The 26,277-nt window shown below is 44.6% G+C and overlaps 1 long non-coding RNA gene across 1 annotated transcript in view; it reads right to left on the bottom strand.

The window, feature by feature from the left end:
• Positions 1 to 4,916: 4,916 nt before the first annotated feature.
• Positions 4,917 to 26,277, bottom strand: part of LOC138272933 (uncharacterized) — a 129,188-nt gene continuing 107,827 nt past the window's right edge. Inside the window, exon 3 of the long non-coding RNA XR_011200267.1 lies at positions 4,917 to 6,394. This is a non-coding gene — a long non-coding RNA (uncharacterized lncRNA). The remainder of the gene's footprint in view (positions 6,395 to 26,277) is intronic.

The raw sequence follows: 26,277 nt of genomic DNA, 5'->3' as shown, positions 1-26,277 counted from the left end.
CGTTATGTTTTGAGGGCCTTGTTTTTAATAGATTGCCATCCAGCCTGGTGACATACATTATTGTGCTGTAGGGGTTATGTTTTTGGAGATTATAGAGTACCCTACTGGAAACTTAAACACCTTACCTAGATAGGGGAAATAAATGTAATGGAGGACCATTAGTAAACCGGTGAAGCTGTTTAGCTGCCTGAGAAGAAAAGTAACTACCACTGTTGTAAAAGTATGGAATGTGATCTTAGGACATATTTTGTGTTTTGTTCAGAAAGGAATTTAGGAGATGTACCTCTAGTTTGAAGATCATACCAAATTTTCTAGCAGATTCTATTGAGATGAGAGTGTCAAGAAGGCTGTTAGAAACAGGGTCCCTAGTCAGCTGTCATTTTGCACTCTGTCCAAGCAGAGACCCTCACTCTAGTCAGGGTAAGGGAGATACACAGCTCATACAGCCCCTGCCCACCCCCTGGGTAGCTTGGCACAAGCAGTCAGGCTTATCTCAGAGGCAATGTGTAAAGTATTTGTACCAACACACACATTAAAACAGTGAACACACAACAAAAGGACTCCACACCAGTTTAGAAAAATAGACAACATGTATCTAAATCAAACAGGACCAAAACAGCAAAAAAACAACATACACAAGCAAAGATATGACTTTTTAAAGCAAAATGAGTCTTAATCCACAGGAATCAATGCATGCATTATTTTAGCACAAAGTACCTGATATGCATCAATAGTAAAGGAGCATGGGTGAGCGTGCGTCAGAAAAGCAAGCAATGTGTTGATTCTTTACTCGCAAGTGAGGCCATGTGTTGATTCCTTTTTTGCCGTGCAAGCAATGTGTTGATTCTTTCCTCGCAGGTAAGGGATGCTTTGATTTCCAGACAAGCAGCATTAGGTTCATGCGATCACGTGGAAGATTTTGAAGCCCTCGGATGATGCGTGGAAAATCTGGTCGCATAGCAGTGATTAATCCGCACTTGTCTGGCAATGCGTCAAGTTTACCTGTGATGCATTGATTTTAGAGCCTCGGTGCAAGTTCTGTGTCGATTTTTTTGCCGATCATATAGCAGTGCATGCTTTTCCCCAGCAGGTTACCAGCTTCCACTACTAAGGGCCGAGGGACTGGATTTGGCACCACTTAGCAAGTCATAACTCTCAGTCAAAGAGTCCAGGGACTGGCAGATGAAGTATTTGATGTCCCTGAGACTTCAGAACAGGGGCAAGCTCTGTCCAAGCACTTGGAGAAACTTCACAAGCAGGATTTCGGAAAGCAAAGTCCAGTCCTATTACTCTTAAGGCAGAAGCAGCAGCAGCAGGCCAGCACAGCAAGCAACAGGCAGAGTGGCAGGTCTTCCTCAAGCATCAAGCTCTTCTTTTTGGCAGAGGTTCCTTTTGATTCAGACGTAATCTAAAGTTGTGGGGTTAGCATTTCTGCCTCTAAAGTTGGCAAATGTCGAAGGAAAGTCTTTCTAGTGCACAAAACCCTGCCTTTCCCTTGGCCTACCCCAGACACACACCAGGGGGTTGGAGTCTGGGACAGCCCTTTCAAGTGCAGGTGCCGGCTCTTCCCTCTCACTCTAGCCCAGGATGACTCATCAGCATAAGCAGGACACATCTCAGCTCCCTTTGTATCACCGTCTAGAGAGAATTCACAAACAGCCCATCTGTCAGTCTGACTCAGACATGTATTCATTAGCCAAGGAGAAGCACAGAATAGTTAAGCAAGAAAATTACAATTTTCTAAAAGTGGCCTTTTAGAACAGACAATCGAAAAACCAACCTTACCACAAGATGTATTTTTAGATTTTGAGTTCAAATACTCCAAAATCCACATCTCTATCTGCTTCCAATGGGAAACTATACTTACAAGACATTTAAAGGCAGCCCTCATGTTAACCTATGGGAGAGATATGCCTTCCAATAATAAAACCCAAATTTGGCAGTATTTCACTATAAGGACATGTAAAACACACCAGTACATGTCCTACCTTTTAAATAGACTGCACCCTGCCCATGTGGCTACCTAGTGCCTACCTTAAGGGTGACTTACATGTAGTAAAAGGGAAGGTTTGGGCCTGGCAAGTGGGTAGACTTGCCAGGTCAAATTGGCACTTACCAATAAATCAAATGTGCCAGTCATGGAAAACCAATTACCAATATCTTTTAGACAGAGAGCACTTGCTCTTTAGCACTGGTTAGCAGTGGTAAAGTGCCCAGAGTATCAAAAGCAGCAAAAACAAATTACAGCAGAAGGTCTAAAAACAGGAGGTCAGAAGTAAAAAATACAGGGATACCATGCCATGAGCTGCCAGGTCAAACACAGGCTTTTCCCTTGGGTGTGTGAGATACAGGATCATCTTAAACTGAAAAATAGATAATATCTAACTTAGATGAGCTCAGCATAAGGGAATAGAATGGCATCCACTGTTGAACAGCTGTGAGGCAACATGAAATTTAAAATTGACCTGCAGGGGTAGATGGGGAAAAATAAAATAAGATTAGGGTATCATCTGAAAAGAGGTGATATGAGATAGCAATGAGCAGAATAGAAACCAAAAGAGATGTAGACTAGAAAGATAAGCAGAAGACCACCACCTGAATGCCCTGGGTTCCCATTTGGTAATGGTATTGGTGGTGAGAGCAATGAGTACCATGAGACAGTGAGAGTTTAATCAAAAAGATAGGAGGAGAACTTGCTGAGAGCTTTGGCTTTGATACTGAAAGAGAGAAATTGATATGAGGGTGGAATAATTGATTGTATTAAACACAGCTGAGAAGTCTAAGAGTATGAGGTCACACAAAAGATAATTGTGGTGGCCTGTAGTAAGGAAATAAGGAAAATGAGAAAAGGGTTGTTTATATAGAGTGGAGTATTTAGAAACTGATTGTGATTTGTGCCAAAACGTTGTCCACACCAAGAAGTTCCCTCTTGTCCCCAGGGCCCACTTATATTCTGCATGGGACCCTGTGGACTGAAAGAAACAGACACGCATCCCATAACCCATACCTCAGACTGTTTCAAAAGGAAAACACAATTACAGCTTACAATCACACCTGTGAGAGACCCTAGTAGTTATTTCTATGCCCCCTTTAATACCAAAATGTAAAATACACCATTGTTATTTTTTACAAGTCTTTAATATGCAATAACCTAGTACAATACAGGTATAGCAAAATAATGAAAATCTTTAAGGTTAGTTTGGAAATAGCAAATTGCACAAGGGATATAAAATGGTTTTCTTAAACATTATTCTGCATGTATAGTTTAAATACACACACATAGAGAATCATTGGTTAATACCTGTTTATTACTACACCATCCAATAGTGTGCTCCGTCTTGCTGAACTTATAAAAAGCAAACACATTTGTATACATGAGCACACAATCATATATAAGAAAAGGCAAAAATAACTTTGGGTTTTAGACATCACCAGTAGCTTGTGAGAGTTGTGAAATGAGTTAAATGTTCAAGACAAGCAGTTAAGAAGAAAGATAGATGGGAACTGAGACAGTGATGAGATAGGTACACACTGTTTTCAGTAGTGTGAAAACCCCAGCTGACTTAACACATGACAGTTTAAAGCATGACAAAATGTATCAGAGAGTAGTTGAAGAGAGAAGTTAAGCAAGTGAAATGTCTAGATGAGAAAGGCAGGGATTTTTTGCACAAGTAGGGATGGCCGAGTTTGGAATGGAATAATTTCCGCAGAAGATGTGCTCTATTGTGTCCTAAGGGCCACATTTACGAAGCCCTAGCAGCACACTGTGCCACAGGAGTGGTTTTTTTTTTACTCTCCGGTGGCGCAGTGTGACAGCCCATATTTACAAGGCCACACAAAGCCACCATGCATGATTTTTCTTGGCCTTGAAAATATGGAGCCGTTTCATGCATAACACTGCGTGAAAGGGGTGTTCCATTGGTGTTGCTAGGGGTGTTCCCACGCAACACCCAAGGAACCCAAATTAATCTGACACAGTCTGGGAATGAGTCAGTTTCCTATGCCACCTCAGGGGTGGCGTAATATTGACGGAACAGGGAGAAATATTTTTATTTCTCCCCATTATTTTCCTCTTTCCATGTGTGCTGCATTGTGCAGCACACATAGAAAGAGGCTTTTGTGATTGCTCTCATGATTGCTTTTGTGTACTTTTGTGTAGCAAACTGTCTCATCTTGCATAAATGTAATCATCCTCACAATGTAGGCATCCTTGCACCATTGTGAAAGGGTGCGTATGTTGGTATTAGGCAGCAATTTCTGTGCCAGCTCAGGGGGAGAGGACAGAAGTGTGCCGTATCTTGTAGATATAGTGCTTTTCTGCCCTTTTCCGGAGGTGCAGGGCAGCACAGCAAGGCACTTACCGAGCTGCCCTGAAGCACGGACCTCATAAATGAGGCCCTTAGTTTCATAGTATTGAGGTAGGGACATTTCTGGTGAGTTTGATGGAGGGGTGAATGAGATTAGGGAGAGGGAGGAGGGAGTTAAGAATACTATGGAGTTTTTCAGGATGTGAACATATAGGGGAAATTAAATTGAAAAAGTAATTAGATTTGGCTGTGTTCAATGCCATTGTGAGGTCATTCAGACGGCTTTTATAGTCACACCGACAATCTACATTCATCTCTTTACACTATTTGTTGAGGATCAATTTCATAGCTCTGCCCAACATGCCAATTCTTTCTCAGTACAAACTCTCTAACCCATGGCTTCTGCTGATCAGCTCGATGGTGCAGCTATTGGGCTTTCCACACTTCATGAAATGTTTCTCAAATATTCAGGGAAATCTTGAATTTTGTGTTGAAAATATGTTATCAGAGTAAATAGATATACTTGTGGAAAATACAACATTGCTGTGTAACTATTGTTTATTTTTACCATGTTAAGGAAAATGGAATAATGGAAAAACTTTTGATTAAAAACATGGAACATTTACAGCAAGTTAATGTGTGGCATGTTGGCTACACAAGACAAAAAAAATCTAATGTCCGTGCTAGAGTTTAATAGTTCTAACAAAAGAAGAACTAAGTTAAACTGAGTTTCATTGGAACATACTGGTTAATAAGCATTATTACATTCTGAATCCCACTAAAATGTCTTACAAGAATGTTATCAATGAATGCATTGTGTTTTCATTTCATTTGAATATTATAGTGACACAGATGATTGATGACATAATTTCATGCAATATATGCACATTTTTCTAATTATTTTTATCCATGCAAACATTTGTAAAAAATATTTGCTACTTTCAAGCAGCTCCAGGGCAGCCACAGATGTTCAGTATATGCAGAAAGCGCAGTTCAATGACTAGTAGATCTGTGCATAGTGAGGAAAATAAATTACAAGGAAAATCAAGTGCTTCAATTTTGCCTTTTCAGAAATGAAACAATACACATACATACATGTATGCATAAAAACTTGTTTGATAAAGAATTTGACACCATTTGACTAATCTTCATGAAATGGGGCACTCACTATGTATGACCTTTAATGGGCTGGCTTTGAATTGGTAATTTTTATTTATATCTATCAGTTGACTTTGTGAGCATTAAATCTGGGTTGTTGTGAATCAACTTTGAATGTACAGAGAGATGTGATCCTCTGGTAAGAAAGTAGCAATCTTTGAATTCAAAGGACTTGTAAAAATATTTTGTAGGCAACGGGAAAGCATGATGAGAAATGGTTGCAGTACAGATGGAGAGAGGACAGTCCACACAGTCATGGAAAATGCCTTTAATTTTGGCAACAAAACATTTGATTTGCAAAATTTGCTAGTTTTGGAGTATTTAGGCTGGCAATTTACCACCCTCATTGTGCGTTGGACGTAGCATTTACAGTCAACCCTCACTTTGCATAAACGTCACTGTGGATTGGGTGGAAGGCCGGGCTGCAGGTGAGGTCCTGTGACCAACCCTCACTGCATTTAGTTAAAGGCTGTGCACAACAGGGATTGTGGACAGGTCATAGCTGAATGCCCTGTGGTAAAGCTTTTTGAGAACTGCCAATGTGGACATTAGCTGAGCAAGAGATCACGTGCAGGGCCTGGCCACAGACCAAGCCCCATGGCTAATCCGTGCTGCAAAAGCTGTGCTGGGCAAAAGCACTGCCCAGTGGAGATTAGCTGTATGCTGGGTTGGGTGCAGGACCAGGCGGCAGAGTAGGCCCTGAGACCAGATATTACTGCACATGAACAGAACCTGGGTGCAATGAGAGTTGGATGCATAGAGGATTGGATGTTGGGTCCATCTGTAGACTTTAGGACTGACCGTTCTGTGTTCAACTGAAGTCTTGTGGGTCGGTGGGAACTGACCCAGTCACTTGGAGGGTTTGGTGAAAATCCTAGATGCAGGTTCCAATCCCTGATGCAAATGTCCAAGGCTTTACTATATATCTCCTAGAATAAAAAAATAAACCATAACTATTTGGGTAATACTGGGGATACATGAAAAAGTGTGTGTGAAAAAAATTGTTTTTGTGTAACATGTGCTAGGTACAAATGGATCATATATACCTACAGATTACAGGGATACAAGACGATGGTAACCCCAAGAAGTAGTATGTGACAGAGTGAGAGCACAGAGTGCATTTGAAGGATGTACTTCTGTTATGCACTATGTACTTGTCTGCTCAACGTACATAAATTAGGCACAATTGCATACTGGCAGTCATAAATAATAGTATATGTTTTACATTCAAATTAATTACATCAACGTAGAATCTCTCTTTTCCCACCATTATTATATTTAAAATAGAGTGAAGTAACTATTGCAGATGTTAAGCTATCACTTAGGTTTTGTGGTAGAGTCAAACTCTAAAAAGTATATAAATATTCTCAAAACAATGTGTCATGTACATTTGTCACTAGAAGACCTAAACACATTTGCTGGACCTGGCCCTTTTTATTGGGTTGGTGGTTAGTTTGTCCATGATTGGCATATTTGATTTACTAGCAGGTCCCTAATATAGGGTACTCGGTGTGACCAGGGCCTATAAATCAAATGATACTAGTGGGCCTGCAGGGCTAATTGTACTACCCACATGCATGGCCCTGCAAACAGGTCTCAGGCCTCCCTTTGTAGTGTCTGTGTGTGCAGTTTAAACTGCCATTTCGACCTGACAAGTGCACCCACTTGCCAGGCCCAAGCCTTCATTTTTACTACTTGTAAGTCACCCCTAAAGTAGGCCCAAGGCAGACCAATGGGCAGAGTGCACTGTATATAAAAGGTAGGGTATGAACTGGTGTGCTTAACATGTCCTGATAGTGAAATACTGCTAAACTATTGCAAGGCCTATCTCTCCCATAAAGTAACATTGGGATTGTCTTGAAATATCTTTTTAAGTGTCATTTCCCATTTGGAGCAGATGGAGATATGGAGTTTGAGGTCCCTGAGCTCAACATTTAAAAATATATTGTTTGGCAAAGTTGGTTTTTGAACTGTGAGTTTGAAAATGAGGCTTTTAGCATTTTCTTGATTAACTATTCTGTGCCCCTACCTTTCTGCTGAATACACATGTGGGTCAGGATGACAGTTGGGCTGTTTGTGCATTTACTCTAGGCAGTCACACAAAGAGAGCTGAGGTGTTCCCTGCATATCCTGATGGCCCATAACCAGGGTGATGGGTCTTCCTGATCTAAAGTCCTCACACAAAGCAGACTCTAACACCCTGGAGTGTATCTGGGGCCAGGCAAGGAAAGGAAGGGTCTTTTTCACTAAAAAGACTAAAAAGCACATCAGAGATGTGGTCAAAGATGAGTCCAACGACAATGACCTACAATGCAGGCCCAACACCGCCGCAGTACCTCAGATGTCCTGCCACAGCCTGAGTCCAGAGAGCTGTGCCACCTGCATCCAAGGCACTCAAATCTGGCTCTATCTGCAGCACTTGAGGCCCTGTGGTGTGACGCCTTGCATCTTCATCTGCTGGAATAATTGACCCCACTTTGTAGTATGGAGCCAACACTTCACCGGCAGTGCTGCATCACCTCCTCTGCAACGATAAGGAATCGATGCCTCACCTTCCACGCCTATCAGTAAGAAATCAATGCCTCACCTCCCCGGTGGCAGTAACGAACCGACAGTGCACCAGCTCCAGCGACATGTCACCTTCCTGTCTCCGTGCAACGTCTTTGTTTCTTCTAATTTTCCAAACTACTGTAACTGGGGTCTACACGGCTCCAAGGTCGGCTGCGATCCCCACAGGTGGCGGGGGACTATTGGAAGTGTCTGTATCAATCTATTTTGATATCCCCAGTTGAATTGTTTATGTTTCAAAGCACTATACTACATTTCATCTTTGAAAATGAGTATCTTTAATTGTGTATGTTGGATTCTTGTTGTTTTGGTCTTCTTTTACTCAGATAAATATTGGCAATTTTTCTAATCTGGTGTGGAGTATTTTTGTGGTATTTTCACTGTGCTGCTGTGTGTGTGTACACTGTAGTTGTGCTGTTGTTGTATTTTGATGGAGTGCTTTGCTGCCTGGAGCCAGCCTTGAACCCTCAAAGACCAGCCCTTTGAGCCCTGCTGTTGAGCCCTGCATCTTCCACTGAGGCCCTTTGAGCCCTGCTGTTGAGCCCTGCATCTTCCACTGAACTCAAGACTACCAGAGTGTCTCCAGGGGCTAGTTTGCTGGTCTCCTGTTCAGAGCCACCAGGCCACTCAATTCTCCCACCATTTTGAACCTGCACCTGGACCTAGTCTATGAGCCTGGACCATGGCGGAGCAGATTATTCTGTCACAAATGTAACGGATATCCTGTCTACTATATTACAAGTTCCACAGGACATAATGGGACTTTTAATACGGCAGGCAGGATAACATTCACATTTGTAATAGAATAATCCCCTCAGTCAAGGTCGCCCTGTATAAGTCCTGAACCCCCAAGTGATGTTCCACTGGTCCCGGACCCGTAGTTGAGGTGCTAAAGGTGCCCAGATGGCCAAAATCAAAAACTGAGGACTTGGCACATTTTTGGCCAAAAATGTCTCTGACAACCAGGCGGAGACCAGAACCAACCTGCTTGCTTATCTGCCTGAGTTGTATCGCCGGTCAGATTCACATTGTAGTTTCTACTGCTATGTTTTTCTCTATAGCAGCAAATCCTGTTCAGGGGTCCTTCACCAAAAGGGTATACAAGCCCCTGGAACTGTCTTCATCTACAGCCTTCTGCATTGTCCTGCTGGAGATTTTCTATTTCAAAAAAATAAAACATAAAAATATTCACTACGAATTCAATCCAGGGATCTCTGACTAGAGAATGCTCCCTTCTCAGACACTACCTGCAGCCTTGACCTGTGGAACTTTACTTTCTCAGAAATTTTTTCTTAAAATGTCTTTTGTGTCCAAAGGTAAGCACTGATTGGCCAATCCACTTCATGCATCTAAAACACAGTCCATCATAGTCAGCCATTTTTTTTTACTTTGACTGAGTCACGCACGACTGAATGTAGGAGGTTGGCGTTTTGATTTTTTTAAGTTCCAGTCTTTATTATAAACTTTCAAAATTCAAAGCTCTGGTTATACCAATTGGATTCTTGTTATTTTGGTGTCAAATTATTTCTGTAGATTTAATCTAAATCTAAATTGGTGTGGGATTTTTCTTGTGTTGTGTTTTTACTTTATTACTGATTGTGTGCTGCATAAATTATTTACACACTGCCTCTAAGTTACATCCGACTGCTTTTTGTGCAAACTACCCATGGTTAAGCACAGGTAAATGTAGTGACTTTTTGAGGTTCACCCTGCAAGGGATTGTGGCTGATGCTTGACCAAGGCTGATACCCCAATCAACCAACAACCCAATTTCTCACAATGTTCTGAAATAGAATGATTTCCAAGGAAGACTGCACTACTACTGTCAATATTTAGCTTTCACAGCTATGGCTACGTACTGAAATTAGGCTCTTTTTTCACTGTGGAAAAAAAAACATTCCCGTGCAGAAAGGGTGTGGATTGCTGAAGAAAGACACAGGCATAATGTGAGGAACAGGATATGTTTATTGTAACTCATGTTGCCTCCCCCCAGAGAATGCCATTTTGGCTGAACATCAACTGTCAAACCTTGTCAACATTCTAAAATAGTATGCAAGGACCTCATATGCACAGACACCTGTGGATGGAAAGGAGGGCAAAAGAAAGACAACAGGGAAATGAACATTGTATAATCTACTATATGCCTATAATAAATTTGCAATCTGACTATAAATCAATACAACTATCACTTCCTCAGTAATTGATGTAATTATTTTATAATTTGAATATGACTAACATCATGAACACAGGAGATGACAAGACTACATATTTCATCAGCATACAATTTACAGTACAACCTAGCCTTGAGAAAAACCTTAGACCAGAATAGCCCAAGTGAAAAAAATGTCAACTGATTCATTACTCAAAATGTAATTATGAAGAAAATCATTATAGTTTTTTGCCATTTTTCTACACACGACCTATATCATAATTTAAGTGTGAGAGCTCTATTCCCCCTTCATGTACCGATGGGATCACTCCTAAAAAAAAAAATACTTACAACCTACTGCCAATTTGTTTGTGCAGAATTTACAGTTCGTGATAGCCAACTAGTTAAACAAAGGTGCTTCATTTTCCATCACCGAAATTTGAGAAGATCATTATGAAATGAATTAGGATTTTTATGGTTAGAATTGCACAGATTATGTGGCTTTGGAAGCTAGCAAGATGGCCTCCAGCTGATAGAGCTCCTACCCCCTGGTCTGGATTTTAGCATACAATATTGAACAGAGACACACTTGGCCACTCTCCAAGGTAGCGGGAAGCTGCTCAGGTCTGGGAACTTCAGTAGTGATTTTATTTTGAACATTTGAGTACCCGCTTTCATGTAGCCCACTCTCCTGCTTTAACTCACAGCAGGCATGTGACTACTTCCCTCACTCCTTGCGAGATTTTTCCTTTCTTTAAAGTTAATATCTCTGTCTTGCCTGCTCGAATAAAGGCCAAATCTTCTGAAATGCGCTAGTTTCTCCATCTGAGGTTTTTTCATATACCAATTCCATAGTTCGTCACTCTACGGTAAGTGAAATGGGATAGCTCCTATCAATCAGCCTTTGTGATAGCTCCTTCATTACCATTGGCTTGCTTTTCGCAGTTTTGGTGCATCAGTGCAGACATTGGCAGTTTTTTTCTCTTTTTTTCAATTTCACTGTTTGTTGCGCTTAACTTCACACTGCAAACTACACCTCTAATACGGCAGAGGGGGAGGCAGTCCGCCCTTGAAAAGTGTTTCTCCTAACAACGCTGCATCTGTTATATGCAAGAGAATCCTGGTGGCTGTAGCACAAGTCCTAAGAACAACCCATCTTCTCCAAGGAAATCTCCTATCTCAATTACTATGGAGGACCTCCCAGACGAATTCAAAATGTGAAAAACCTTCATGATGGAAATACCACAATCCAACTGCTAGAAGACAAATGGTCTTCTCCTTTTTTTTTTTTTTTTTGTCCTCATTCACCCTAGGCCATATGCAATCCTCCTTTTCTTTTCAACCGGAAAGCAGGAAGTTTTCCTCGGCCAGGGGTTGCTTATTACTCTCAAACAATCCTCAGACTGTCCCAGTTCTATGAGGATTTCAGAGCAGGGTGTAAAATCATTGGACAGATGTCACAAATACTATCCCATACCAACATTAATTACACAAACATCCATACATCAATCTCCTAATTTCCAGTTCATTAACAACACCCCAAAATTCCCCCGCATCCTTTCCTTTCCCCCCATCCTTTGATCCAATTCTGCTGTACAAAAAACATCCCTGAGCCATTCTGAGTGGTTTGGGGGGGTCTTTAAAGTCCATTTTCTGCATATTTCTCGCCTCCCAACAGTATTGCATAAAATACAAACTTCTTATCTGCAATAGTGTCCTGACCTGGCCGCCCCTGCTGATCTTGAACTTGCCCAAAAATGATTAACTGGAGAGAGGGTTCAATTCCCCGATTCAATATACCTGAGATTGTCTCACACACCCCTTCCCAAAAGTGTCGAATATCAGGACATTCCCAAAACATGTGAATATCAGTTGCTTGAATTAAACCACACTTTGGACATCTCACCTCCTGCCCTCCTTACATTTTAGATAGTTTCTCAGGGGAAATATACACTCTATGTATTGTAAAGTAATGATTTTTCCTATGAGTGGCTGGTTTCACAATACCAAAAAGCATTTTTAATGACTCTTCCCACCACCTTTTAGCTGCCTCTTCTGGGAAAAATGTCCTCCACAAATCGCTGGGTAATACGAACTTGCCATCCACCTCTTCCAAGATCCCCCAATACCAGGTAGACACTCTGTGGGAACCTGCTAGTGGGCTCGGGGTGATCTCACTCAATGGATTAGACATACAAACACCTTCCTTAATCCCCTGAGCCCACTTTCTTATTTGTAAAAATTTCTATCTGGACAAAGAACCACCCGTCTTTAACTGCAATTCCTCCCAAGAGAGAAAAATCCCTTCCGAAAACAAGTCCCCCCAATATTCTAGTCCTGCTTGTCTTATCGGTAATGCCAAAACATCTCGAAAACATTCTGGAGTTCCCGGAGAGTCCCAGATAGGTGCGTCAATGTTGTAGTGGGTGAGTTTCGCAGATTGCCTGATATAATACCAACTTTCTGCCAGCCCTCGCATAATTTTCAACCTTATCTTTTTTTTAAATGTAGGGTCCCCAAATTTAAACATAAAGTTGGTTGAAGCACTGTTAATTCTAGACGCCATTATCTTAAACATTAAACCCGTTGTCGTGGAATCTGACGCAAGAGACAAGAGTCTAAAATTTTTCAAAAGAAAGGCCCATACATAATATTGCAACTCAGGTACTACCAAACCACCCTGAACCTTACGCCGACGTAACTTCTTCTGAGAGATTCTAACACCCTTGGATCTCCAAATAAAATTGCTTATGAGGCGCTGCATTTTTTCTATATATATTTTCTGCATTGAAAGTGGGGATGTAGAAAACAAAAAGTTCCATTTCGGAAGAATAGCCTTTTTTACCAGATTTACTCTGCCTATTATCGTTAAGGGAAGATGTATCCAACCTTGTAATAAACTCTTACATTCCGCCAACAATTTTACCTGGTTCCTTTCTGCTAGCTGGTTGATATCTTGAGGTATCAAAATTCCCAAATATCTAATTTCCTTTTTACAATAAGCAGATTTATACTCCATATTCCAAGCCATGATCTCCGTTTTTTCCACATTCACTTGATAACCAGACACCTTACCGAACTCCTCGGCCAGTTTAAGGATCTTGGGGAATGCAGACACTATATTATCAGTATATAACAAAAGGTCGTCAGCATACAAAGCGAGCTTCCTTTCCCAGCCCTGACAACTAAAAGGAGTAATCATCGTATTCCGCCGAATTTTCCTCGCAAATGGTTCCATGTATAAGTTGAATAGTAAAGGGGATAGCGGACAACCCTGTCTAGTGCCCCTGGCTATGGCTATCGGCCCAGTAAGGTTCCCATTCACTAATATTCTAGCTATAGGAGCCCTATATATCTGATTCACTACCCCACAGAGGTTATTTCCCAGTTTAGCTTTTTTTAGCATAAGTTTCAAGTAGACCCAGTTTACCTGGTCAAAAGCTTTTGCAGCATCAACCGTAATAACCCCCAAGGGGGACTCCAACGATACTGCCATATCTATAGCTTCGATTAATTCATATGTCAACTCATGCAAATACCTCCCCTTCGAAAAGCCCTTCTGGTAGGGCTGAATTAAGCTATCTGCTACCTTAATTAATCTGTCCGCCAGTATTTTAGTAAACAGCTTATAGTCACTATTCAATAATGAGATAGGTCTATAAGAAGAGCAATAAGCTGGGTTTTTCCCGGGTTTCGGTATCAATGTAATGACTGCTTCATTCCACGAAGCCAGCATACTTATCTCGTTAAAAAAAAACCTGCCAAATAACTCAGCCAAGAATGGAATAATTACATCACCTAATGCTTTATACAACTCCACCGAAATGCCATCAGGCCCGGGGCTTTCCCTTCCTTACCCTTAGCTAAGGCTGCACATACTTCCTCCACCGTAATAGGGCCATTAAGAAATTCCTGATTCTGCTGCAAAATTTCTGGAAATACATCCTGAGCTAACCAATTCTCCACCATTTCTTCTCGCACCTCTGCCTGCTCCGTGTACAAAGATGTGAAAAAATCTTGAAACCCTCGTTCAATGTCTTCCGTACGAAATAGTTTAACACCAGTATCTTCAATCACTATTTCCTTAATATGGCCCCTAACTTGATCTGTTTTAGCTTTCCAGGCAAGTAGTTTCCCTGAGCTTTCCCCATATTCAAAATGTTTTAATTTGCTAACCTCCCATTTCTTAACCATACGTGCCTGTAAAATGTTTGCTATTCGTGTTCCTAACTCAGCCAATTCTGCACTTCCTGCTTCCTCCTGGGCCCCTTCTCCTTTACCGACAATTTCTCGCACTTTACTAACATTTCTTGCTCTAACATATTTATTTCATCTCTGAATATTTTGTGTTTATGACATGCAATACTCCTAATTTCCCCTCGTATTACAGCCTTAAAGGAGTCCCAAACCGTTGATAACGATGCTGAGCCTATGCTAACCTTGAAAAAATCTTCAGTCTCTCTTCGTAGTTGCACCAAAACATCCTCAGCCAACAATAGTGCGTGCTCCAGTGTCCACCTCTTAAACACTCTTCTCTGTGGGAGCGTCAAATGCAACATTACTGCTGCATGGTCTGATAAATGCGGGGATAAGTATTCAATCCTATCAACATTTTCCAATAACCTATCATCCACTAAAAAATAATCAATACGTGAAGCATGACTATATTTCTTGTCAAAACATGAAAAAATTCTAGCCCCCCCTTCCCTCTTCCGCCAAATATCGCACAGACCATAGTCCTTCATCATTCTCCTTAAATAATGTTGTGATTTTGGCGTGCCTAAGGATCTGCAAGTATCTGTTCTATCTAATTTATTATCCAGCACCACATTAAAGTCCCCCGTCATAATAACTGCATCTGAAAAATCAATTAGCTAAGAAAAAACCCTTTTAAGAGGTTCAATATCATCACAGTTCGGGCCATAGAATCCAACCAATACCAGCCTTATCTCACCAATGTAGATTCTTACTATGACCCAACGACCAGCTTGATCTGCCCTTGTTTATAAAATCTCCGATCTAGCTTGTAGTCCCGGTTTAACCAAAATAACTACTCCTCTTGTGTGAAAATTGTTAGTGGTGCAAAAACACATTTGCACCCACTTTTGAGCCTTAAATAACTCCTTACACTCATCTGCAGCCAAATGAGTTTCCTGTAAGATAAAGATCTGTGCCGTAGAATCTTTTAAGTATTGTAAGATTTTATTCCGTCTTGCTTTCGTCCTTAGACCATTAATATTCCAAGAAAGTAGTTTGATCGTAGACTCCCCCAACCCCTTACCTTTATTCAATCTAGCCATTCCAAAGCAACCCGCCTTCCCTCTGCCTCGGTGAATGAGGAACTATTTCCACACAAAACTCTAAATCAAAACACCCAAAAAGAAAACAAGAAACCCCCCCATCTAATAACCCTAATAACTTCCCCTCCTAACACCCTCCAATTGGGGACCCCCCCCCCATATCAGCCAACTTGGGCCTTATTTTAGAGCACCCCGCCTACCTGGGAACTTTTTATGATTTCAAGAAAATCTTATTTTGCATGATCGGCCTGTTCCATTTTTATAAGTTCTAACAGCTCATCCGCCCTGACTGTCTCCCTTATATTATACATTTTATTATTATACATTACTCGCAAAAATGCTGGGAACTTCAACTGTGCCATAATTCCTAACTTTTTTAATTCATCTAACCTTTTCCCCAATTCCCACTGCCTAGCCATTGTAATCTTAGATAAATTGGATCTAATCTCGAATGTCACCTTTTCAACTTTTAATGATTTCTGTTTTAATGCACTACTCAAATTTTTTTCCTTTAAGTGATAAGTTAGGAAATTAACCAAGATTTTCCTGGGTCTAGTGCTGTTTGGCCGCTTCGTGAAAGGGTCACGATGGACTCTCTGAATATCCTTCTCAATCTCTTCTCGACTCTCTTCCAATTCACACACAGATTTAATAAGAGAAACCACATATGACTTCAGATTTGCTCCTTCTGCTCCTCCTTTTAGTTGTAATCCTTGTTCCTTTTCGCTTAAGTCTCGAATCTCATACTTCTGGTGGTTTAACTCTTCCTTCGTCCCTCCTAACCTCTCCTCCAATGACTGAATCCTCTCCATTAGGTTATCAAACTTTCTTTCCAGTACCTCACAGGCCTCTCTAATTTCTCCTTGATTGCTCTCCGAGCTAGGAAAACCTTTTTTTATGTCCTCCGAAATGGCGAGAATCATCTCCTCCATAGAATGGCTTTATCTTGGGTCGGGGCCAGGGTTTGAGAAAGGGGGGGGCTGGTGGCTACTTCTACCTCAACTCCTACCTCCTGTAAATTACCATCTTGCCTCAATAAAACCTCAAGACCGGCTTGTTTATCCTCCTGGTAAGCCAAATTGTTAGTTAAAGGGGGAGGATCATTCATACCCCCCTCACCGGAGTCTGCATTATTTCTGGTGTACTTAGTCATATAAGTATCCATTTTTCCCTGCCCCGGTACCAGCACAATGTCTTCTGGCCTAGCCTTAAATAAGCTCTTAATGAGGGCGCAAATCTATGTTTATTATTATTGTTTTTTTTTTCCTGGTCTTCCCTCACTTCCTTTTTTCTTTATTCTGAATAAACAGTTCGCTAGGTCCGAAGCTTTGCCTTTAGTCTTATCCTGTCTGCCAGTAACCTCCTTATCTCTTTTTTCCTCTCCCAAACCCAGCCCCCCCCTGCAAGGTGTTAACGGAAGGCAAAGGTGGGGACGGGCTCTTATCTGCAGTATCTCTGGCCCCCACAACACCCACCACCTTACTTATTTTTCCTGTATTTAACAGGGATAAAGAAAGGCGGGTTACAGCGCTGTCAGGCTCCCGGGACACTTTCCCAGGAGCCTTACCGGTGCTGAGTTTTGCAGTACCCCTGGCTCCCACAACACCCACCACCTTACTTGCTTTTCCTCCTTTGGTAGTCAAGGGCGAAGAAAGGCGCGTAGTCGCACTATATGGCTCCCGGGACTCCTTCCCGGGGACCTTGCCGGTGCTGACTCTGCCCGGATTCCCCCGAAGGGGAGTCCTCGCTGAGCCTCTTCTCACCCGGCGGAGCTCCAGCGCGGCTCGGGCCCAGTGCCGGAGCCTCCCGCCAAGTGCCTCACCCGGAGCTTGGAATTGCCGGGTCTCTGAAGTTCGAGTAGTTTGAGTAGCCGAGCGTACAGTCGTGCAGCATATTCAGCCAATCACTGCATACGCATGCCACGCCCCCAGGCACGGCGGGAAGTGCGTCTAGCGAGTTATGCCGCTACGCAACCCGCCATGTCCCCCTAGCCCAAATGGTCTTCTCTTGAGTCTAGAGTTTCAGACACAGAGTTTAATATTGCAGAGACTCGTTGAGACTGATGCCCTTAAAAGACAAAGTGAAAATGTAGAAAATCAAAATCAGCACAACAATCTCTGTGTTTATGGTATTGTGGAGGGAGCTGAATGGTGATGATTGCTTTTTTAATGCAAAAATCTACCCAACATTGTGGGGCTCACCAGCAGTGCTCCCCTTAACATCCAGAGAGCCCTTCGTCTTGGTCCCAAACCCGCCAGCTCAAACGTCTCTTCTAAACCTAGACAAATTATCATCCTTTTCCTCTATTATACAGATTTAATGCACGTTCTCTCCGCCTCCAAGTGAAGGAAACAGATGATCTGGTCGGGCCATAAGATCTTCCTCTCATAGGATGTTTCCCGAGTCACAGGTGCTTGATGCAAGGGATTCTTGGACATGGACCCCTTTTGCCTTCTGTGAACCCAAGATATGACCTTATCCACTCATGTATCTTCAAGGTCACATGTAAGGATAAGTCTACTTGTTTTGATTCTCCAGCCCAATATAAAGAGTTCACTCATATTCATATCAGAGAAGCTATGGATAGAGGAGGCACATGAATTTCCATTTATATAGTGTATCTTTTGGTCCTCCTTTATCATTCTCATTGGCCTGACATTTCTGCATTGCTGCTTCTGTTGTCTCACTAGAGTCTTCTCTCCCTCTGTCCCTCAGGTCCCTTGCCTGTTGTTATTGACGTCCACAATTGTGTTCATATGTTGTCTAGTCTCCAATTGCTTGAATGAATGAGACCTCCTTTTATGGCTTATGCATTCCCTCTATTGATAAATTCAGTTCCTGTCTTTATCTCTTTTCTTTTCAACATCCTTTATGCTCATAGGTTTTGTCACTCATTTTTCTTTTCTAACTTCCGACCAAGTGGCATAATGAAAGCCCCTGCATCCCTCGCGGTGCAGTGGGGCCCCCGAGATCTAAGTGGCCCCCTCAGCAAAACTGGTAAGTAGTGGACCAGGGAGGAGGTGGACGTCTCCATGTACTTTGAAGGGGGACACTCTCAAGTTTTGTTAAGCCACTGATCGGACAGGTTGTTCTGGACGCTTCATCTCCCCTGGGGTTCCTTTGTGCTCCAGCTCAAATTCATACTTTTTCCCAAATGTTCTCCTTATCTTCCAGGTCCTTCTGACTCTTTACCTTATTCCTTTTTCACCGCTTTTGGGTCTTCTTTAGACTCACTCCCAGCTCCTTTTTTCCCTTCCTTTCCTGAATTCTCCATTTATTTTCGATTAACCATTTTTTCATTGTTCCATTTTGACAATTTTGTTGATATACAGTTACTTTGTTCGGTATTCTCCATGTTTAAAGAGGTTGCTGTATTTTATCCTGTTCACCAATATTTCCACGAATACATTTAGAATTGTTTCTTGGAATATAAAAAAAGGCCATTGGAGTCCTATCAAATGAAAAAGAGTACCTACATCCCTTTCTTTAATATCTTGTCATGTTGCAGCGTTACAAGAAATTCAATGTTGGAAGCCACACGTTCTGGTTGGCTGAGGCAAGAACCTAGCCAAGCAGAACCCACTACTCCCATCAAGGGTGGGTAATTACACTTATCGTATAACCTGTGCTCAACCATAGGTAGCTTGGCACAAAGTATTCATGCTTATCACAGAGGCAATGTGTGAAGCAAAGACACAGTACTTTCCCATCACAACCATACGTCGCTGCACAAAGAAGACTTCACACACAGTGTATGTATAAAAAGAGCGTGTTCAACACATACCTTATCAACACAGTATGGATATAATGTAATTCTGGGCCTTTGCCTCAATTTGCATTAGACGTCATAATATGAGGCCCAACTGAGTTAAACATTATTACTGTATGTACACATGAGGAAAACAGTACATTGCCTCTCCGCACACACATAAGGTGCCAAATATTGTCAGCACAAGACCCACCCTAGAATTCCCCACAATCAGTGTAACACATAAATTCAGGGTGCACCCTGGTTCCCAACATTAGCAGCAAAATGTAGATACAATGTATAAAACACTTTCATGCAGCACTGTGGCTAAAGCTGCACTAGAAGAATGTTATGCCAACTGTATAAACTCCCTGATGGAATAAGCATGACCAGCAGCACCACGGTATTTCCCTCGCTTTTATTCAAACTCACTCAGGCACATCCATGTGGTGCCACCGGTATCAGTCAGCGCGTGCACTCACTCACTCATATGCACTCACTCCCTGCACCCTAATGCGGTGCCCTGATGTCTGTATAGTGGATGTCACTGTGTCTGCAAGCACCCTGGGTCCCAAACAACCCGCCAATCAGCTTCAGCTATCCCCCACTCCAAGAACCATTCAACCTTTCCCTGGTTACTAGGCTGCTTGTGGCTAAATCACATCCCTCAGTGTTCCAGGGACAAGGTGGAGGAAAGGAAAGACAACAGCAGGTAAATAATTAAGGAGGAGACATTCATGTTCCTCAGAGGAGGTTCACGCAGAAGTCTTCAAAACACAGGTGGAGGGTCACTGGGACAGCCGTTAGACACAGAGGTGCCCAGCCCAGGCGATAGTTCAATGTTAACAAATAGTTACCAGTTTCAGCACATCCAGACTGGAAAGGTGCCATTGAGGCTTGTTGATGTGAGTCACCCTCGACATTTCCAGTTGCACATGACAAGTGACTAGGCCTGCATCTCGTGTGCCAGGAGATGCTGCATCTGCAGGAAAAAAGACTTAAGTGACCCCAAACGGTTACGATCTCACATGAAAAGTGCTCACTGCTGTAACGCCACAAAAGGGAGGCAAAACATCAGAGGTTTGCTGATCTGAGTCTCCTTGACCATATGTGTATTCAGAAGCCAGTTCCCAAAATGTCACCTCTTCAGACAGAGGCACCAGTCAGGTGCGTGATGTCTTGCACTTCACCAGACACTCCTAGACTTTCACACGAAGGATGCAAATCGCACACCCCCTGGGAGGCACCACTTCTAGCACATAATGACTTGAGTCACAATGGACCCTCCAGTCACACTCAAAACTTGGATTCCATGCATCTCTGGAATGAGGCAAACTGTCTAGTACACGCTGACCTGTAGTCGCACCAGACTCCCTGATCACACACTTTAAATCAAGTTCAGCCGTGCCATACAAGGCCAGGAACAGCACACCCCATGTTGCACTCAATGAACAGGGCACTGAACATAAGGAGCATGCACCTGGGGCTCACGGAGGGAAATGTGACACACTCGACAGTAGCAGGCCCACAGCGTCCCACACAGGGTGATCCTCTTCACGCCAACAAGATAATTTGGTGTACAGTGGTCCCCACGATGAAGGGCCACTCTCCCTAAGTTCAGGCAGTCCTTAGCAAGCTAAGCACCAGGTAATTCTGGTCTTCAGATACAATACTTAAGCCTTGCTAACGCTGATGCTTCTAGGTGAAGTCCAGCATATGATGTAGATGCAACAGAGGGCACCGCTCTCCAGATATTACCTGTTGTTGATGTTATTCCCTTTCAGGAGGTCTTTGATATCCCTGAGACCTCCTCCGAGTACAAGGGGGCAAGCTAACTTGCCCTTGGATAGTTACCCTTCTGGGTGCTGCAAAGCAGCATGCAATCAGTCACAGGCCATTTTCTAAGAAGGAAGGGAAGCGCAGATCCCCTCCTTGGACAGTTATTCTTCTTGGCACAACAGATTCCTCTGGCAGGTTATTCTGCCTTGCAGATGTTGAGTAACCTAGTTATGCTAGATGTTTCCTTTGAAGTTGGGGTTGGTTCAAAGGGTTCTCCTTTGAACCACATATGTCTCCCCTAAATTTCCTCCCTGTCTGCCTTGAATCATTGGAATGCAAATCTTTATCATTAGTGAGGCCAGGCTCTGACTCCGAGAGGCCAAGGGTCAAACCCCCCCAATCTATCTATGCAGGCCCCAAATGGCAGGGATTTGTCATTCTGGATGCCAAAGTAAGTTTTACCGCAGATGCGTAGAGAACGCACAGATGTGCTCTACCTCTGTGACCCGTAGAATGAAGCTTAATTTACAAGACACCAGAAGCACTTCAGAACTTATAGATGCTCACTTTCCAGAAGTAGCATTTCTAGGGCATCGACGACAAAACTACCTTTACCCTCAGAAGGAATTTCTCATTTTGAGTCCAATGTTACTGAACATCATGAGACTGCTTTCCTGAAATCCACTATTGCAGCCAGAGTTAAAAAGACTCATTCTCCCATGGTACCTTATGGGCAGAGCAGCACTAATAAGTGGTGTGAAAACACATGGGTATTTGGCATTCCCAGGGCACATATCCCCTGGTGCACATCCTTGCCTGCTGGCACTTTCTTTAAAGGTACCGCACAGGTGCACATGTGCCAATAATGGCCTGGTCCATCAGTCCTATTTCCTATATGATGGTACCCGTTTGCAAATGTGCACACCCTAGCATGTGATGCCAGCTCCTGTACCTCCATAGGAAAACCACCAGGGTGCAAGTTGCACACCCAGGCGAATGATACTAGTCGTCACTCACATGGCAACACCCATGTGCAAGTATGCCCACACTGGCAAGTTGTGCTACTCCCATTTAAGTGTATGACACCCTGATGCAAGTAGGCACCTCAAGGCCAGCTATGCTAAGGTACCCATATATAAGAATTCCCATGTGCACATGTGCACAGAGGGGCCCCCTGGTTCTGGCTCACTATGTGATCCAGTGGTCTTTGGCAAGGGTGATCCTATTGGCATGCTGACTCAAGCACAACATATATGAAATCCCCCATAGTGTAGGTGTGTGTTCAATGGCCTTGTATGACAGGCTCAGCACTGCTGAAGGCCCCATGGCCTCTGTGCACACCCTAGGCTCTGCCATGTAAGGACCCACACATGTTGGTGAGTGCCACCACCCCTCCAGGGTAAGAAATGAGTGCACACTTCCCCCCTGCCTATACAGGAGGACTGTGTGCATGGCCACTAGTAGGGGACCGGTCCACGCTTATGGACATGGCCGACCCCCCCCCTTTAGGTAGTGGGCACCCACATGGTGATGTTCACCTGTCCAGACAGGGTACACCTTTGTATACTTGCCTTGCCCTTGTCGTCGTTTGACTCTTGCTCTAGGCAAGACTGCTGGTTTAGGGATGACAGCACTTTTGTTTGTAGGTGACTAGGGCAATCCTACAGCAAGTTGCAATTGTCATCCCAACCCTCCCAGCTCACAAGCAGTACCTCACCAAAACCCAAACAGTAGAAAGTGATTAGTGGCAGCCTTTACGCATGGACTCAATAGTGCGATATCTCAGGGAGGTCGTGGTTAAGTGGAGATGACCCTTTTCTCACATGAGCAACATGTCTCAGTCATACACACAGGCAATGAAAGAGATGCAGTGAAGTTTCAATAAGGTTTGTTAGCAAGACTGCAATATACTGTAAATTGCACAGGCTTCAATGATGAGGATAATGAACAATGCAAGAAACAGAATGGTGAAAATGAGTCATGAATACAAAGACCCCCACCATCTTCTAATAACATAAAGGTCCTCATTACAGCCCTGGAGGTCGGTGTTAAAGCTGCAGTAAGACCGCCAACAGGCCGGCGGTAAAAAAAAAGTAATCACAACCATGGTGGAAACCGCCAACATAGACAGCCACTTTAATACTCCGACCACCACGGCGGTACAAACAAACAGCGCAGCGGTCACCGCCAACAGACAGGCGGAAGACAATGTACCGCCCACCCTATCACAACCCGCCAATCCGCCACCTTTTCCAGGGCGGAACCAACGCAAACAAAAACACAGCGGAAACAGGACTTGGAAGGGAAAACACTCACCTCTCCACACCCCACGAGGAACCAGGACGCCATGGAGCCAGAACTCCAGATACTCCCTGCGATGGTCTTCCTGCTCCTCTATCAAGAGCACCAAAGACAGCGGCGACGACCACGGTGAGTACTGCACCTACAACACAGGGGAGGGGGAGGGAAAAGAGAGTGACACACACATGCAACATGCAACACCCCCACCCCCACCCTCACCCACAACACCATACTCACAAATACATGCAGCAACATTACATATACCCCCCACCCACCCTTCAATAATGCAAGGACAAAAGGAATTGATTTGAATGAAAATCAGTATATACAAATATGTACACCAAATACACAAGTCCGGATATTACTCAAACATCGTCCGTGGATCAGAGTCCCAAAATGCATGGGCGAGGCCCACACATGACACCAGACTTAAAACGGAGAGAACACTGCAGGGGCATCAGATTGAAATGAAACAGGCACTGGGGGTGGGGGGGCACCTCAGCCTGATGAATGCACAACGCTACTGTTCCACAAGGGGGCTCCATGCCAACTGTTGTATCCTGGGGAGTGCAGAGCCACAGTCTCTCAAGTCCCTCCAGAGTGTGGATTGCCCACTGCTTTATCCTGGGGAGTGCAAAGCCACAGTCTCTCAAGTCTCTCCAGTGGGTGGGTTGCCCACTGCTGCATCCTGGGGAGTGAAAAGCCACAGTCTCTCAAGTCTCTCCAGTGGGTGGGTTGCCCACTGCTGCATCCTGGGGAGTGCAAAGCCACAGTCTCTCAAGTCTCTCCATTGGGTGGTTTGCCCAATGCTGTATCCTGGGGAGTGCAAACCCACAGTCTCTCAAGTCTCTCCAGTGGGTGGTTTGCCCACTGCTTTATCCTGGGGAGTGCAAAGCCACAGTCTCTCAAGTCCCTCCAGAGGGTGGTTTGCCCACTGCTTTATCCTGGGGAGTGCAAAGCCACAATCTCTCACGTCTCTCCAGTGGGTGGGTTGCCCACTGCTGCATCCTGGGGAGTGCAAACCACAGTCTCTCAAGTCTCTCCAGTGGGTGGTTTGCCCAATGCTGCATCCTGGGGAGTGCAAACCCACAGTCTCTCAAGTCTCTCCAGTGGGTGGTTTGCCCACTGCTTTATCCTGGGGAGTGCAGAGCCACAGTCTCTCAAGTCTCTCCAGTGGGTGGTTCGCCCACTGCTTTATCCTGGGGAGTGCAAAGCCACAGTCTCTCAAGTCTCTCCAGTGGGTGGGTTGCCCACTGCTTTATCCTGGGGAGTGCAAAGCCACAGTCTCTCAAGTGGATAACAGTCTCCACTGGTTCTGAAGGGGGCATGGTGGCCAGAGTGCGTAATCCTGCCAAGGACAGAGGTAGTGGTTGCCTTTCTCCACTGGTTCTGGAGGGGGCATGGTGCCCAGAGTGCTTCATCCTGCCAAGGACAGAGGTAGTGGATGCCTTTCTCCACTGGTTCTAGAGGGGGCTTGGTGCCCAGAGTGCTTCATCCTGCCAAGGACCGAGTTAGTGGGTGCCTTTCTCCACTGGTTCTGGAGGGGGCATGGTGCCCAGAGTGCTTCATCCTGCCAAGGACTGAGGTAGTGGATGCCTTTCTCCACTGAAAGTCGTGCATCATGGAAGCTGCCCAGGCTCCTGGAAATGACTTACAGCCTCGGACGACTGACCACTGGGGATGGCAGCCATGTCTGCGGTAGTGCCACAGGCTCAGGATGTCGCGGGCCGCTGGCGGTGCTTGCGGTGGGGTCAGTTGCAGCGGTGCTGGTGGCGGCCCCTGTGGCAGCGGTGCTGGCGGCAGCCTCTGTGGCATCGGGACTGGCGGCGGGCTCTGTGGCGGCGGTGCTTGCGGCTGCCTCTGTGGCATCGGTGCTGGTGGTGGGCTTTGTGGCGGCGGTGCTTGCGGCTGCCTCTGTGGCTTCGGGGTTGGCGGCAGGTTCTGTGGCGGCAGTTCTTCCGGCGGCCTCTGTGGCATTGGGGCTGGCGGCGGGCTCTGTGGCGGGCTCAGTGACTATGGTTCTGGTGGCGGGCTCAATGACAGCGGTGCTGGTGGCGGGCTCAATGACAGCGGTGCTGGTGGCGGTGCATGTGGCGGTGCAAGTGGCGGTGCAGGTGGCGGTGCAGGTGGCGGTCTTCTCCGCCATACAGCTTGGCGTCGGCGTGGACTGAAGGTGTGACACTGGTCCAACTGGCGGGGCCACCATGCCCTCTCTTGACCTGCTCTTTATTTTCTGACCCTTCCCCACCTTGGATGGTGGCGCAGCTGTCTTGCCACCATCCCCTTTCGTTTTCCCTGAGCCTTTGGTGGCAGGGGTTTTCTGCTTCTCCCTCCGGGATGTGGGCAACTTTTTAACTTTTGCAGGTGGCGGAATGTCCTTTCCCTCGCTCAGTGGCATACTGGCAGCCCTGTTGGTTGGCGCACTCCAATAGCCCGCAGTTGCTGACACCACTGTGCCTGGTGATGTGGTGGCTGAGGTGCTGAGTTGGGACCTGGAAAGCTTGGCCCTAGGGGAAGGACAGGGGGAGGTGTAGGGAAGAGGTCAATATTAGCCAGGAATAGTTTTTTAGACTCACTGGGATGTGTAAATGGAGGGGGTTTGGGAGTGGAGGATGAGGTAGTGGTTGTAGGAGGTGTACGTTTGCTGAAATTGGGATAAGGTGCATGGGCTGGAGGCTGTTGTGAGGTGGATGGCTGTTGGGTGGGTGTGTGCCTGCATTTGTGTACTTTGGGAGGAGGGCTCACAGACACACTGGTAGAGGTCACAGGGGATGGGTGGATGGTAGTGGGGGTGGTGAGTGCACGTGAGCGCTGTGTGGTGATGGGCGTGCCAGTGATGGAGGTAGTGGCTGAGGATGTAGTGCATGCAGGTGTGAGTGGAGACGAGACAGGGAGGGAGGAGGAGGACATGGAGGAGGGGGACACAGTGGAGGCAGTGGATGTTGGTATATCTGCATGGGTATGATG

Source organism: Pleurodeles waltl, chromosome 2_2 (genome assembly GCF_031143425.1).
Source record: "Pleurodeles waltl isolate 20211129_DDA chromosome 2_2, aPleWal1.hap1.20221129, whole genome shotgun sequence".
In the NCBI taxonomy this organism is placed as follows: Eukaryota; Metazoa; Chordata; class Amphibia; order Caudata; family Salamandridae; genus Pleurodeles; species Pleurodeles waltl.
The sequence above is the reverse complement of the archived record's forward strand: the minus strand, read 5'-3'. Positions and strand labels throughout refer to the sequence as shown.